Source organism: Entelurus aequoreus, linkage group LG01 (assembly GCF_033978785.1).
Source record: "Entelurus aequoreus isolate RoL-2023_Sb linkage group LG01, RoL_Eaeq_v1.1, whole genome shotgun sequence".
Taxonomy (NCBI): domain Eukaryota; kingdom Metazoa; phylum Chordata; class Actinopteri; order Syngnathiformes; family Syngnathidae; genus Entelurus; species Entelurus aequoreus.
Window position 1 is genome coordinate 88,928,857 of NC_084731.1, and position 13,722 is coordinate 88,942,578.

The following is a 13,722-nucleotide window of genomic DNA, read 5'->3' on the forward strand; positions in this document are numbered from 1 at the left end:
TTAATCAAACAAGGCGGAAATGTCCGTAAATGCAGCCAATCAGAGTCGACATTTTCAGGTTTCACTTCCGGTTACAAGGTCCTACAGAAATATACAATCATTGACATGAACAGACTGACAAACATTGGAGCTGAACGCTAAGCTGAGGGCAGAAAAATAAATGTTAGCCGTGACTTGGAGTTGTCAAGCTTAAGGCCCGATGAATTCCGTGTTAACGGAAGTGCGGACGGAAACATGGAAAAGGCCCGTACAAAAGGTATCTACCACTAAACGCGGAAAGTCAGGGAAATTATTGTAATGTGACTGTAATGCTGTCATCTGTGAGGAAAAGGAACGTTTGTCTGGGGAAATTGTGTTCATGTGGACCACGCACTTCACCAAGACCTTGAAGCAGTTACCTCAAACACACGTGTGCGAAAAAACTACATAAATAAATCCAAAATATAAGAGCCGAACACTTCCAAAATGACTTCTACTTGTCAGATGGTAGGGGTGTAACGGTACGTGTATTTGTATTGAACCGTTTCGGTACGGGGGTTTCGGTTCGGTTCGGAGGTGTACCGAACGAGTTTCCACATGGACATATTAAGTAGCATACCGCACGTTGTGTAAACAATGCACACCGAGGCACAACACACGGCATGTTAGCAGCGACCGGGCTACGATAGACTGACCATACGTCAGTCTATCGACATGTCGTCTTTTGCGGGGCTGTCCGGGCGGGGTTTCGTAAATGCCTCAAATGTCCGGCATTTTGAGTTACGGTTGCGTGTAATTTCTAATGTACATGTAGGGTCAAGAAGGGGTTAAAAACAAAACAAATTGTGGAGGTGTGCACGCAGCAGCATTCGTGAGGGGGGGGGCAGAGACAAAGAGAGAGAGAGAGTTATGATAAACGCGCATGCGTCGCCAGGCTTTGCTTTTTATCCATAGATTTATCAGATAACAATTTTTATTATCTATAGCAGGGGTGTCAAACGTGTGACCCGGAGGCCATTTGCGGCCCACAGCTAATGTTTTAAAGGCCCACGGCACATTCTAAAAATACTATTAAAATAAACAAAAACATAACAAAATTGAAATAAAAAAGCTTAAAAGGTTAAATGTAGATTAGAAAAAGTTTAAATGTTGACTAATAAAACAAAGCTGGTTTTTTTTTCTTTCAAACGGTCATTGCTCAAAACATAATATTGAATCAAAATCAATGTTATTATGAATTATTGACCTATCCAAGGTTCCGATTACTTTACATCAAATATTCCACTAAGAAAAATATTTTTGGTGGAAGATTTTGCAAATTTGGTAAATAAATAACCCCAAAAAATTTATATTTTGTTGTTTTCTTACTGTACCGAAAATGAACCTAACCGTGACCTCTAAACCGAGGTACGTACCGAACCGAAATTTTTGTGTACCGTTACACCCCTATCAGAGCGTGATGCTTTTTTTTGTTGTTGCAAATTTCTGTCAGGAACTTGCATGGCAGTAGTTGGCGTGACCCCAGGGTGCGGAGACAGGAAGCAACTTGTAGGTAAAAAGAAGGTGTAATGTGCAAAACGACATCATGAACATTAGTCACAATATACAACGAAACCAGTGTCGCTAAGAACGCGGCACTGACTGATAAACCCTCCTGATTAGTAATCAAAGGCAGGTGAGTCCCCTGATCACTAATCGAGAGCAGGTGTTTTTACAAACAGTGGTGAAGTCACTTTTTTTCTCTCCCTTGATATGCATGGGAGTCAGTAAGTCATGGTTGAGAAAAATAAATAAATCAGTCTAAGCCTGGGCCCCTGGAGAGGGGATCCAGACTGAGGCCAAGGGAAAAATCAACTCATAGCCAATACACACATGTGTGTATTGGCTATGTGTATAATCAATTGAGTGTTTCTCAAGGCTCATCATCGAAAGCGGCTTACATCACATCTAATTGTCTATGGATGTTCTCAATCATCCAGGTCATTGTAATCTCAGGGCATTCAATGGATCGCAATCAAACAGCCATTGCGAGGCAGCACCTCACACTTTCTGTAACATCCAGGAAGAAATTATTTCAGCCAACTTGAAAAATGTCTCATCTATAATCTACCTGAAGGAACCCAGATTTTTTTGTATTTATAGATTTGCCATATTTAGAAATCATACATTTCCTATCAATCATACCGTATTGGAGAAATCGTTGACGTAAATGCTACAATTTGAGAACAGGACGTAAACATGTGTAAGTAATTGCAATGAAATGGAAAAAGGGTAGGATTGAATAAACTTAGCTTTTTCCAGCAACATTTTTGACATTGTAAAGAGAAATAAAAATATGTAAAATAATTTATGTATCATGTTGGAACTTTATACATCAGGGGTGTCAAACATACGGCCTGAGGGCAGGATCAGGCCCGCAAACAGGTTTTATCCAGCCTGTTGGATGAGTTTACTAAGTATAAAAATTAACCTGAAATTTTCGAATGAAAGAAACGGCTGTTCTAAATGTGTCCACTGGATGTCGCAATAGCAATTATTTTTTATCTTTGTAGATGATGCTACATATGTACAAAATAAACCACATGATGTTGTGCTCAGTCAAGGAAAACGATCAAACTGCATAAATAACATACTGTAATTTGATTTTGATATAATTTGTTTATCCTGATAGATTGAAAATCAACACCAATGTTCATCAACTGATGAACATTATCACATAATTTATTCAGAAAATATAAATAACAACAAATAAAGATAGACTACTATTAACCGCAACACGTAAGTGTAAACAAATCCAACAATATTACGATTTGTACATTCTCAGAATGTGCTTGTTCTATTTTTAAACAAAGAAAACAATCTGAAGTCGTCTTTATTTTTAAGTTATCGTGCCGTGATTTTACCAGTTCGGCCCACTTGGGAGTCGATTTTTCTCCATGTGGCCCCCGATCCAAAATGAGTTTGACACCCCTGGTATACATGTTCAAAATAAACTTCAACCAACCAACCAATAATTCACGGTTCCTCACGGGGAAACCTTACAATGTATTAAATCCATAAACTGATATAAAATTGTATGAAATTGATTAGCTTGCGAGGTATTGTGAAGTAGAACAATCCCATATTTTTACCAATTTTATTTTGAAATGCCAATGTTGAAGCTCCTCTTAGATACACATAAAAAAGGTGTTTGTGAAATCCCCTAATATTATTTGGTGCTAATTTACCTACGACATTAAACATTATGTCGCTACTGGTCCGATGTTTCTTAAAAATGTCGTAAAAAAGAAAAACCTACAGCCTTGTCCAGGTGTTTACTGACATATACTATTCATGTTTAAGTAACTTTTACTGCAAATGAATATCAGCTACCAATATCGGTTATCGGCCTCCTTGACTACTAATAATCGGTATCGGGCCTGAAAAAAACATATCTGTCGATCTCTAATTCTAACTACTGTAGACTTGAGACTTCCTTTTTTTTTTGTCATTCCAGTTTGATGATCCATTCTCCACTCCATGACTGTCATCTCTCAATGGCTCCCTTCTTTTCATCTCTCAGCAGGAAGGCCTCTAAGCGAATACTAGCTCTCCTATTGATTGTGTTCAGCTTCCATCCGCTTCAGAGCTATTTGCACAAAAGCCGGTCTGCGTTTAAATCTAATCAAATGGCATCCTTAGGAAATAAAATGCAGCTTATACTATAAAAGCCACCGGCGTGATCTGGGATCTTCAGCATTTGGGTGTAACTAGAGACAATCGGCTATTCTGAACCCTGGTAATCTTTTCGAGCTGCGTTTCATGTTTCAGGACGCGGCGGCTTTCAGGAGTGTATTTATAGTTTGAGGGGAAGTGTGTGTGGTCAGAATAGAGGAGGAGATGGAAGATGGGAGCTGGCAGACACACACACCAAACAAGTTGACCCTCTCCTATTGTTCTTGACAATTAGGTTTCCTCACTCTATTAGAGGTAGCATTGCAAGCAGGACATTGACCCGCCCACTCATTGAAAGCCCTTCCTAAAACTGTCTTGGAAAAAACAAAAAAATATGGATAGAATAAATCTTTGTCCGCCCAAGTTACCGCTGAATCCTACTTGGTAATTGAGACAAATGTATTACTCCGTTTTTGTGGGAACTGTTTAGGCCTTTACTGTTCTGTTGTTGTTGTGTGCTAGGAATTCACCAATCGATCAGCCACAGACCAGTGCCGTTTGATTTCCGTGAAAAGTATGTGATTGGTCAATGCCGATTAATGACTTTCTATGCTAAAAACAACTTTTCCCCTCTGGCTTCATTTTTGGTCACAGCTAGCAGCTGAGTATGTATGTATAATCACAGTGCAGAGCAGCTCCCCTCTGGAATGTGCTGATCGATTGGCCACCAATCAGTATCGGTCGTTTTCCGTCGAAATGCAGATGTATGCCTTTTAATGCCAATCACAAATGCAGATCCCCTCTGGCTGACATTATATTAATTTAAAGTCCCAAAGATGACAAGCGGCTAGCAGCTAATTATGGGTCTCCATACACAGTGTGGAGCCGTTCTCTTAGGGCAGGCCTGTTCAACTGGCGGCAAAGCTTTTAATTCGGCCTGATGAACATCACCCAATGGGCTTGATGAAACCATTCAAAATAAGGTTGCTCATGTATGTGGTACTCCCGCCACCCTGCAGGGGGCAACAGCAATGCATATGTGTCACGATTAAGCAGCAACAGGGTGAGTAAGAAGAAGATGCCACTATCCACCGTGAAATTTAAATAAATCGCAAAAATCTGACTTTTAAACAGCGACAGGACAACATAGTACGAATGTATTGAAATTGCTGACTTTGTGATGTATTTTGTATTAGTGGTTGTGTCGTTTTTTGGCTGTTTAAATCTGGCGATCAAATCTTGTTTAATACATGCAGCGTTAAATTTGACCAGTATAGGTAAAGAGAGTAAAGCTACACCTTCGGTTTAATTATGTTGAGCCACATGTGTCCAATGTTTGCTAAGGCTATTTTATTTCTATATGTGTAAACATATTTAGTTTATTGTGTGAATGTATTAAGACTAAACCTTCTATTTTATTTATGTAAAATACACAATGGACGTTATAATTTTGTAATTGTAATGTTTATACGTTTAGTCTTACAAACCTAAGTAAAGGTAGATGTGTAAAGAAATAAAACTGAAGAAAGAAAATAATTCAAAAGAAGGAACATCAATCATCAACAAAACTTCTGGAGCTTCCGTTTCTTCATTCTGTTAACTAGCGGTCTAGCTGCACATGCTGGAAACAAGCGGTGAGGGCAGAATAATGAATTTATTGACAGTGCAGTGCGAAAGCCGATGTGTTTACTTTGCAATTAAGTAAACACACTCTCAAAGGAATATAACCGGCAACTGAGGCACATTCTAAGGAAACATCCAAATTTTGATGTCTGGCCCCTGAGCCCTTGGGCTCTAGAAACTGCGGCCCTCTTCATTATGTAGTTAAATAGCCCTGCCCCAATGGCTAAGATAGTAATAATCACTTCCATTACAGCAATCAAACTGCATTTCTTAAGTAACATTATCACTGGAGGATGAGACTAAACATGTTACACACTGAGAGCAAGCTCGGAGAAGCATTTTAATAGTTAAGCTAACCGCTAGGCTCGATTTAAACAACTCAAGAAATAAGTGTTTCGGAAACTTTAAGAAGTGTACATGAAAGCGCTTTACAGCAGAAAGTAAGCAGTTATTAACAGGAAATTAACAAGTAGAATAATAAGAGGTTAGAGAGAGCATAATATAACATCAACTGTTTGTGTGTCAGCATTATCGCAGTCAGTGCGCTACACATAAGGTAGGGCGGATCATCCATAAATTGTAATCAAACAATATTTACGGTAGATTAAATACAATTTTTAACTGACATGTTTCGACTGTCATCTGCAGTCTTCTTCAGAAGGATCACCTGACCACTGTGACGTGTTGCCTATCAGGCGTGGCCAACCAGGCAGACCTGTCAAGTCTACCTGGTTGGTGCAGTCTGGTCCATTGTACAACAACCTCACACACCCAAAACAACATGATGACTTCCAAATTAGGTATATTCTTGGGACTTTCCTTTATATGGTTACCGGAAAAATTCATACAGACACACTCTAGCGTATACAATAGTTGAGAGTCTCCCCGGAAGAGTGGAAATGAGGTTTAGCTACAAAGAGGCGGCCAGCACCAGCTGCTATTTTCACTTCCACTTTCCAATTGTGTCTATATCAGGGATCCCCAAACAAATTTAACTCGGGGGCCAGATTGGGTTACAACGGCAACAAAAAAATTAAATAAATATCAACTGATTATATACAGTCGTGGTCAAAAGTTTACATACACTTGTCAAGAACATAATGTCATGGCTGTCTTGAGTTTCCAATAATTTCTACAATTCTTATTTTTTTATGATAGAGTGATTGGAGCACATACTTGTTGGTCACAAAAAACATTCATGAAGTTTGGTTCTTTTATGAATTTATTATGGGTCTACTGAGAATGTGACCAAATCTGCTGGGTCAAAAGTATACATACAGCAATGTTAATATTTGGTTACATGTCCCTTGGCAAGTTTCACTGCAATAAGGCGTTTTTGGTAGCCATCCACAAGCTTCTGGTTGAATTTAGGACCACTCCTCTTGACAAAATTGGTGCAGTTCTGCTAAATTTGTTGGTTTTCTGACATGGACTTGTTTCTTCAGCATCGTCCACACGTTTAAGTCAGAACTTTGGAAAGGCCAATCTAAAACCTTTATTCTAGCCTGATTTAGCCATTCCTTTACCACTTTTGACGTGTGTTTGGGGTCATTGTCCTGTTGGAACACCCAACAGCGCTCAAGACCCAACCTCCGGGCTGATGATTTCAAGTCGTCCTGAAGAATTTGGAGGCAATCCTCCTTTTTCATTGTCCCGTTTACTCTCTGTAAAGCACCAGTTCCATTGGCAGCAAAACAGGCCCAGAGCATAATACTACCACCACCATGCTTGACGGTAGGCCTGGTGTTCCTGGGATTAATGGCCTCACCTTTTCTCCTCCAAACAAATTGCTGGGTATTGTGGCCAAACAGCTAAATTTTTGTTTCATCTGACCACATAACTTTCCTCCAGAAGGTCTTATTTTTGTTCATGTGATGTCAGATGAAACTCAAGACAGCCATGACATGATGTTCTTTACAAGTGTATGTAAACTTTTGACAACGACTGTATATATACTGTATATATATATATTTTTTTTTTCCTTGTACTTTCTGTCCCCTCCTATATATCAAAACATTTAATAAAGTCAAATACAAATAAGGCAATAAGAAGTATTCCACACATCTCTTTTCTAAAGTACATCTGTACAGCAGATATGGGCAACTACATCAACAATATGATTTGCCTGAGTGGCAGGACAGAACACATTAAAAATAAATAAATTGGGATTTCCCGCTGGCCGGATTGCGGATGCTGGCTTGCTGGCCGTAGTTTGGGGACCCCTGGTCTATATGATGTGGTTGCTAAGGAAATTATTTCCATATTTTGTTTGTCATTTTCCCTTTCAGCAAGAGGAATAACTACTTGTCCCTCTATGTTGGTCTTCACAGAGAATGAACACTGCATTCAGGCTGAGTAATATACAAGTCAGCGCTGCATGACACCTGGTGTGTAAAGATAACACACAGGAAAGCTGAATCACAGCAACACAGTGCACAGATGACGACTGTTTCTACACTAAGCCATTGTTACAACTGATGACCACCACCTCCTATCTCTTTATCTCCAGCTCCCCAACAGGCAGCGGCAGAGACAACAAGTCAACAAACGCAAATGATGGCAGCCTGGTCTCCCTGATACTGCCACACACACATTTATACAGCCTTTTACACCTGAATGAATCATGAAATGACCGCGTTGTCTTTCTTCTGCCAAGTCAGAAAAATTGTACTTCCTTAAAATAGAGAGCAATTAAGACCTAAAGTGAATGTGTGTTAAAAACTTGGGAAGTTCTGGGGATCCTTAATACACGTTTATTCAAGATCTTTTGGAGATTTCTCGAAAAAAAAATTATTTTTTTTTTTTTTACACACAGCATTTGCTTCTAGTGGGTTTAGAGCAGGGGTGTCAAACTCATTTTAGATCGGGGGCCACATGGAGAAACATCTACCGTATTTTTCGGAGAATAAGTCGCACCGGAGTATAAGTCGCACCTGCCGAAAATGCATAATAAAGAAGGAAAAAAAGATATATAAGTCGCACTGGAGTATAAGTCGCATTTTTGGGGGAAATTTATTTGATAAAACCCAACACCAAGAATAGACATTTGAAAGGCAATTTAAAATAAATAAAGAATAGTGAACAACAGGCTGAATAAGTGTACGTTATATGACGCATAAATAACCAACTGAGAACGTGCCTGGTATGTTAACGTAACATATTATGGTAAGAGTCATTCAAATAACTATAACATATAGAACATGCTATACGTTTACCAAACAATCTGTCACTCCTAATCGCTAAATCCCATGAAATCTTTTACGTCTAGTCTCTTACGTGAATGAGCTAAATAATATTATTTGATATTTTAGGGTAATGTGTTAATAATTTCACACATAAGTCGCTCCTGAGTATAAGTCGCACCCCCGGCCAAACTATGAAAAAAAACTGCGACTTATAGTCCGAAAAATACGGTGCTCCCAAGTGGGCCGTAGTGGTAAAATCACGGCACGATAACTTAAAAATAAAGACAACTGCAGATTGTTTTCTTTCTTTAAAAATTTATGTGTTTATTTTTACACTTACATGTTGCGGTTAATAGTATTCTATCTTTATTTGTCATTATTTATACTTTCTGAATAAATTATGTGGTAATGTTCATCAGTCAACTCATTGGTGTTAATTTTCAATCTATCAAGATAAAAAAATATCAAAATGAAATTATTATTTATGTAGTTTGATCATTTTCCTCGACTGGTGTACTATCATCATGTGGTTTCTTTTGTACATATGCCCACTTCTCTAAAGTGGGCTGGCTCAAGGTGGAGGACAGAGTTAAACAACTTGCACTGAGCCTAGTCTATAAAATCCGCTACACCTCCCTGATACCGAAGTACATGTCAAACTACTTCCTTAACGTAAATGACCGCCATAACCACATCACCAGGGGGAGCTCCACTAACCACGTTAAACCCAGATTCCGAACTAACAAAGGTCTTAACTCATTCTCTTTCTATGCCACATCAATGTGGAATGCGCTCCCAACAGGTATAAAAGAAAGGGCATCTCTATCCTCCTTCAAAACCGCAATAAAGGTTCACCTCCAGGCAGCTACAACCCTAAACTAACACCCTCCCCGGATTGCTAATAATCAAATGTAAACAATCAAATGCAGATATTTTTTCTTTTTCTTATGCCTTCTGATCTCTCTCTCTCTCTCTCTCTCTCTCTCTCTCTCTCTCTCTCTCTCTCTCTATGTCCACTACTTGATGTCCATACCCCCCCCCCCCCACCCCTGATTGTAAATAATGTAAATAATTCAATGTGATTATCTTGTGTGATGACTGTATTATGATGATAGTATATATGATAGTATATATCTGTATCATGAATCAATTTAAGTGGACCCCGACTTAAACAAGTTGAAAAACTTATTCGGGTGTTACCATTTAGTGGTCAATTGTACGGAATATGTACTTCACTGTGCAACCTACTAATAAAAGTCTCAATCAATCAATCAATATGTAGCATCATCTACAAAGATACAAAGAATTGCTATTGCGCGACATTTAATGGACACATTTAGAACAGCAGTTTCTTTCATTCAAAAATGTTGGCTCATTTTTATACTTAGCAAACTCATCCCGCAGGCCAGATAAAACCTATTCGCGGGCCGTACGTTTGACACCACTGGTTTAGAGTAAAAAAGAACAATCTCTGAAGTAAAACTTGGATTTTTGGAACACTAACACATTAAGTATTTTTCCCACTAGAAATAATGGACAGTTATCAGGTACAATGTCAAACTGCTGACATCATCAAACTTGTAGAAACTGTACAAGCAACAGTTGAAGTAAAAAAGTAACAATGCAATTTAAACATAATGGATGTAAAGTCCATTTTTTCAGCCTTGAGATAATTTGGCCGGGGGAAAAAAACTGCCAAAAAAACCCTAAAAGGTAGTGATATAATGGTATCAAATCTCACGGTACGATATTATCACGGTATTAAGACCATGGTACTATATTATTGTGGTATATGTCCAAAAAAGCTTGGTAAAAATGTCATATTATGTAAAATGGAGTGTCGGGAATGTTTAACATAAACACACTTACAGTAATTGAACACAAACATAACGTTAACATGTTCTAATCATGTTTATTACTACAAAGAAGTATTTTTAAGTGCAAATAATTGTGCAGGAACATTCAGTTTCAAGCAAATATTTAAAGAATGACTTACAGTTCATGTCTTCAAAGTAACAATGTGTTACTTGTCATTGTTACAATATCCAGTGTAACTAATGTAAAACAATAATGTACAGTTTAGTGTCTTTCAACTTTTTCCTTATGGGAAGCAGTGTCCTCTACCGTGGTCATTTTTTATAGGACTCTGGAAAATGTTGTTTCTCAGACAATTTTACTTACAATATTACTTTTAATAATGCAAATATCTCACAAACAGATGTTTGGCTTCGCTGGCTTCAAATATATTTTCAGTGTGACGGTTCATGAGGTGGCAACTTGTCCAGCCCTGCTTTCTGCCTGATTGCAGCTGCAATAGGCTCCAGCACCCCAGCGACAATCGAGAGACAAGCAGCAGAAAAATAGATGGATGTAACAACTAGCTTTTTAGTTTACTCATATTTTTTGGGGGGGGGGGGTTGATTTCCTGCCGATCGGTACGATGAGACCGGCTGGCTCTGTGTCGCCTTGGAAACTTTCTTACCTCCGCTAAAGACGTTATGTTTTGGCCTTGGCTTGTTTGTCTGTTTGTTAGCAACTTAACTCAACCAGTTACAGACAGATTTAATGTCCAAAAAAATACAATTCATGTTATCTACGACAAGTACGAACATACTTCACTTACTGTTTACGGCGTTCAACCAGCCCCGCAGAGGATTCTAAAACACCAGGAAAAAACTACACTTGCCAAGTTTTTGTTCAATAACATCACACGTCAGAATTATTGAGAAAACTTACAAACCGAAATACGGCGGTATTTATAATAGCGTTACATCCCTACTAAAAGGCCCTACCGACGACTTTTGAGGACTTTACTAAACCATCCAATCTGTACTGCGTTTATTTGTTAATCTGAGTGTTTTAGCCTTTTTCTTTGAGGTGGACAAAGTCGAAAATGAGATGTTATTTGTGGGGAGCTGTGCTCTGCTTGCATACAAAAAAATGCTAGTCGACTAGGAACATTCTCAGTCAAGGACAGTCCTATTGAAAACCGACCCACCTTATTGAGATCACTACTGCTGTTAATTAGAGTTGGTCAATTAAAGAATGAGAATTCATATGCCTATGACTGTGTGGGCACGTGTGCATGTTTCTGTGCACAACCTTACCAAATGATGACAAAAAAGGAAAAAAACAACATACAGCAGAGGTAAGTAATACGCTGAAAATTGATACTAAGTTATTTCATTCATCTAGTTTTGGAATGCATGATTTGTGTGTTTTTGGGGGTTTTTTTGGAGCAGTGTAGCAGCAACGCTCCCTGCAGTCAAAGCCAGTAACTCTAGAGAGATGAGCTGAAATAAAAGCACACCTGCTTTCATTAACTAAGTGGGTCAGCAGGCCACATTCAGGCTTCTGGTGCAAGTTAAGAGTGCGGCACGTGTGTTTTTGAAGCAAACGACAACATTGTTATCTTAAATGTAAACACATTCTCAATGCAAAGTTATTAGCAGGAAAACTACAAGAACGTCGGTTTCCATTGACCGTGTTTTTTGTCATGTACAATTTTTAGACATGATTTTAGACCGATTTTGATGAGTTTAGTTTCAAAAACATACTGTGTTTTTATCGGTTTCGGGATTGAACAACAGTCTTGAAATGGTGAGAAAAAGGACAAGAGGAGTGCTTTTGTCAGTTCTATAGACATTCGTTATTAGCTTGGTTTACCAGCAAAGACCCAAGATGCAACCCTGCTATGCCACAGTGCTCAGGGCTTCAAGAGCTGGCCAAAACTCACTGCTTTGACAAGACAAAGGCCCAGTTTACACCGCACAGCAAATCAGATTTTTTTTTTGCCCTCAAGTGACACAGATCTGAGTTTTTTTTGCCTGTCTAAACGCTCCAAAAGTGTTTCAAATCAGATTTTTTTGCATTAGGTTTAGGCCACATCAGGAGGTAGTCCAAGGCTACGTTTACTTTGCGGGCCAAAGTGGGCCAAATCAGATTTTTTTTCCAGCTGATGTTTACACTGCAAGTAAAATGTGATTTTTATCAGAGTCCAGTGTAAACGCGCATAGGCCCCAATGTGGCCCCGATGTGGCCTTGACGTCACTTGCACGCGCAGTTTGATAAAATAAGAAAAAAGAATGTTGACCGGATTCCATAAATGAAAAAGGAAGTCGGTACTACTACAAAATAAAATAAACGTTGCCATCATGTTGCCACACCTTAAAATTGAGTGTTTTTTTAACGTGAAAATAAATGAAAGTAGTATAATGTATGAATTGATATATATATATAGTGTAATATATATGGGAGGGTACTAATTTTTTTATGACATCAGCATGGATCAACGTTAGCTTTATTTTTCAACTTACATATAAGCAAATATGCCACAGCGTCAATTCCAGTCCTTCAACAATTGCTATTTTTACGGAAACAAAATATATATTAATATATCATATATAGCCTATTATTTGCGCATTATTGACTAGTGATGCACCGAAAATTCGGCAGTCAAAAAAAATTATCACTCAAACCAGTTGGGATGAAGTATCCACTTCCACTGGCAGGCTGCATATTTCCCCGTGCACACGAATGTCGTAGCTCGCCCAAAGCTGACCAAAAAGTCCCATACTGGTCGCATTGCAGTTTAGACTGAAGTCACATTTGAAAAGATCAAATTCCAAGTGGATTTGGACTACGTCCTGATGCGGCCTGAATCTGATGTGAAAAGATCGTCGTCACGTCGTGTCATTGCTGCTTTACGAGCAGAGGAGCATGTTCGGCAGCGCACAATCACGGAGTACTTAGAAAGCAGACACAGTGTGTAGACAGAAAAGGGAGAACGGACGCCTTTTGGCTTAAAAACTAACAATAAAGGTGAAGCTATAACACTGAAACGCCCACCAGAAGAGGTGCTTTAAGACATGGCTATCTAGCTAGCAGCTAAAGTCCAGCCTAGTCAGCAGTGTTTTAGCTACTTCTAAATCACTAATCCTCCCTTCCATGCCGACAAATAAAGTACGTTTCTTACAAGTATCATCCCTGCAGGACGAGGAATAGCTAAACATGCTTCACTACACACCGTAGCTCACCGGCGTCTAAATTTAAACAAACGCCATTGGTGGATCTACACCTAACATCCACTGTAATGATACCAAGTACAGGAGCGTATCTAGTCACTACTACTACTATGATTACGTCGATATGTTTTGGCATCAGAACATCTTCTTTCGTTTTTTTTTTCTATTTATATGATGTTTATAAACTCTAGGAATATGTCCCTGGACACATGAGGACTTTGAATATGACCAATGTATGATCCTGTAACGACTTGGTA

General features: G+C 38.8%; 1 protein-coding gene across 4 annotated transcripts in view; it reads right to left on the bottom strand.

Annotated features, from left to right (window-relative positions):
- atp11a (ATPase phospholipid transporting 11A) overlaps positions 1-13,722 on the bottom strand; it is a 91,034-nt gene that overhangs the window by 41,209 nt on the left and 36,103 nt on the right. The window lies entirely within an intron of this gene.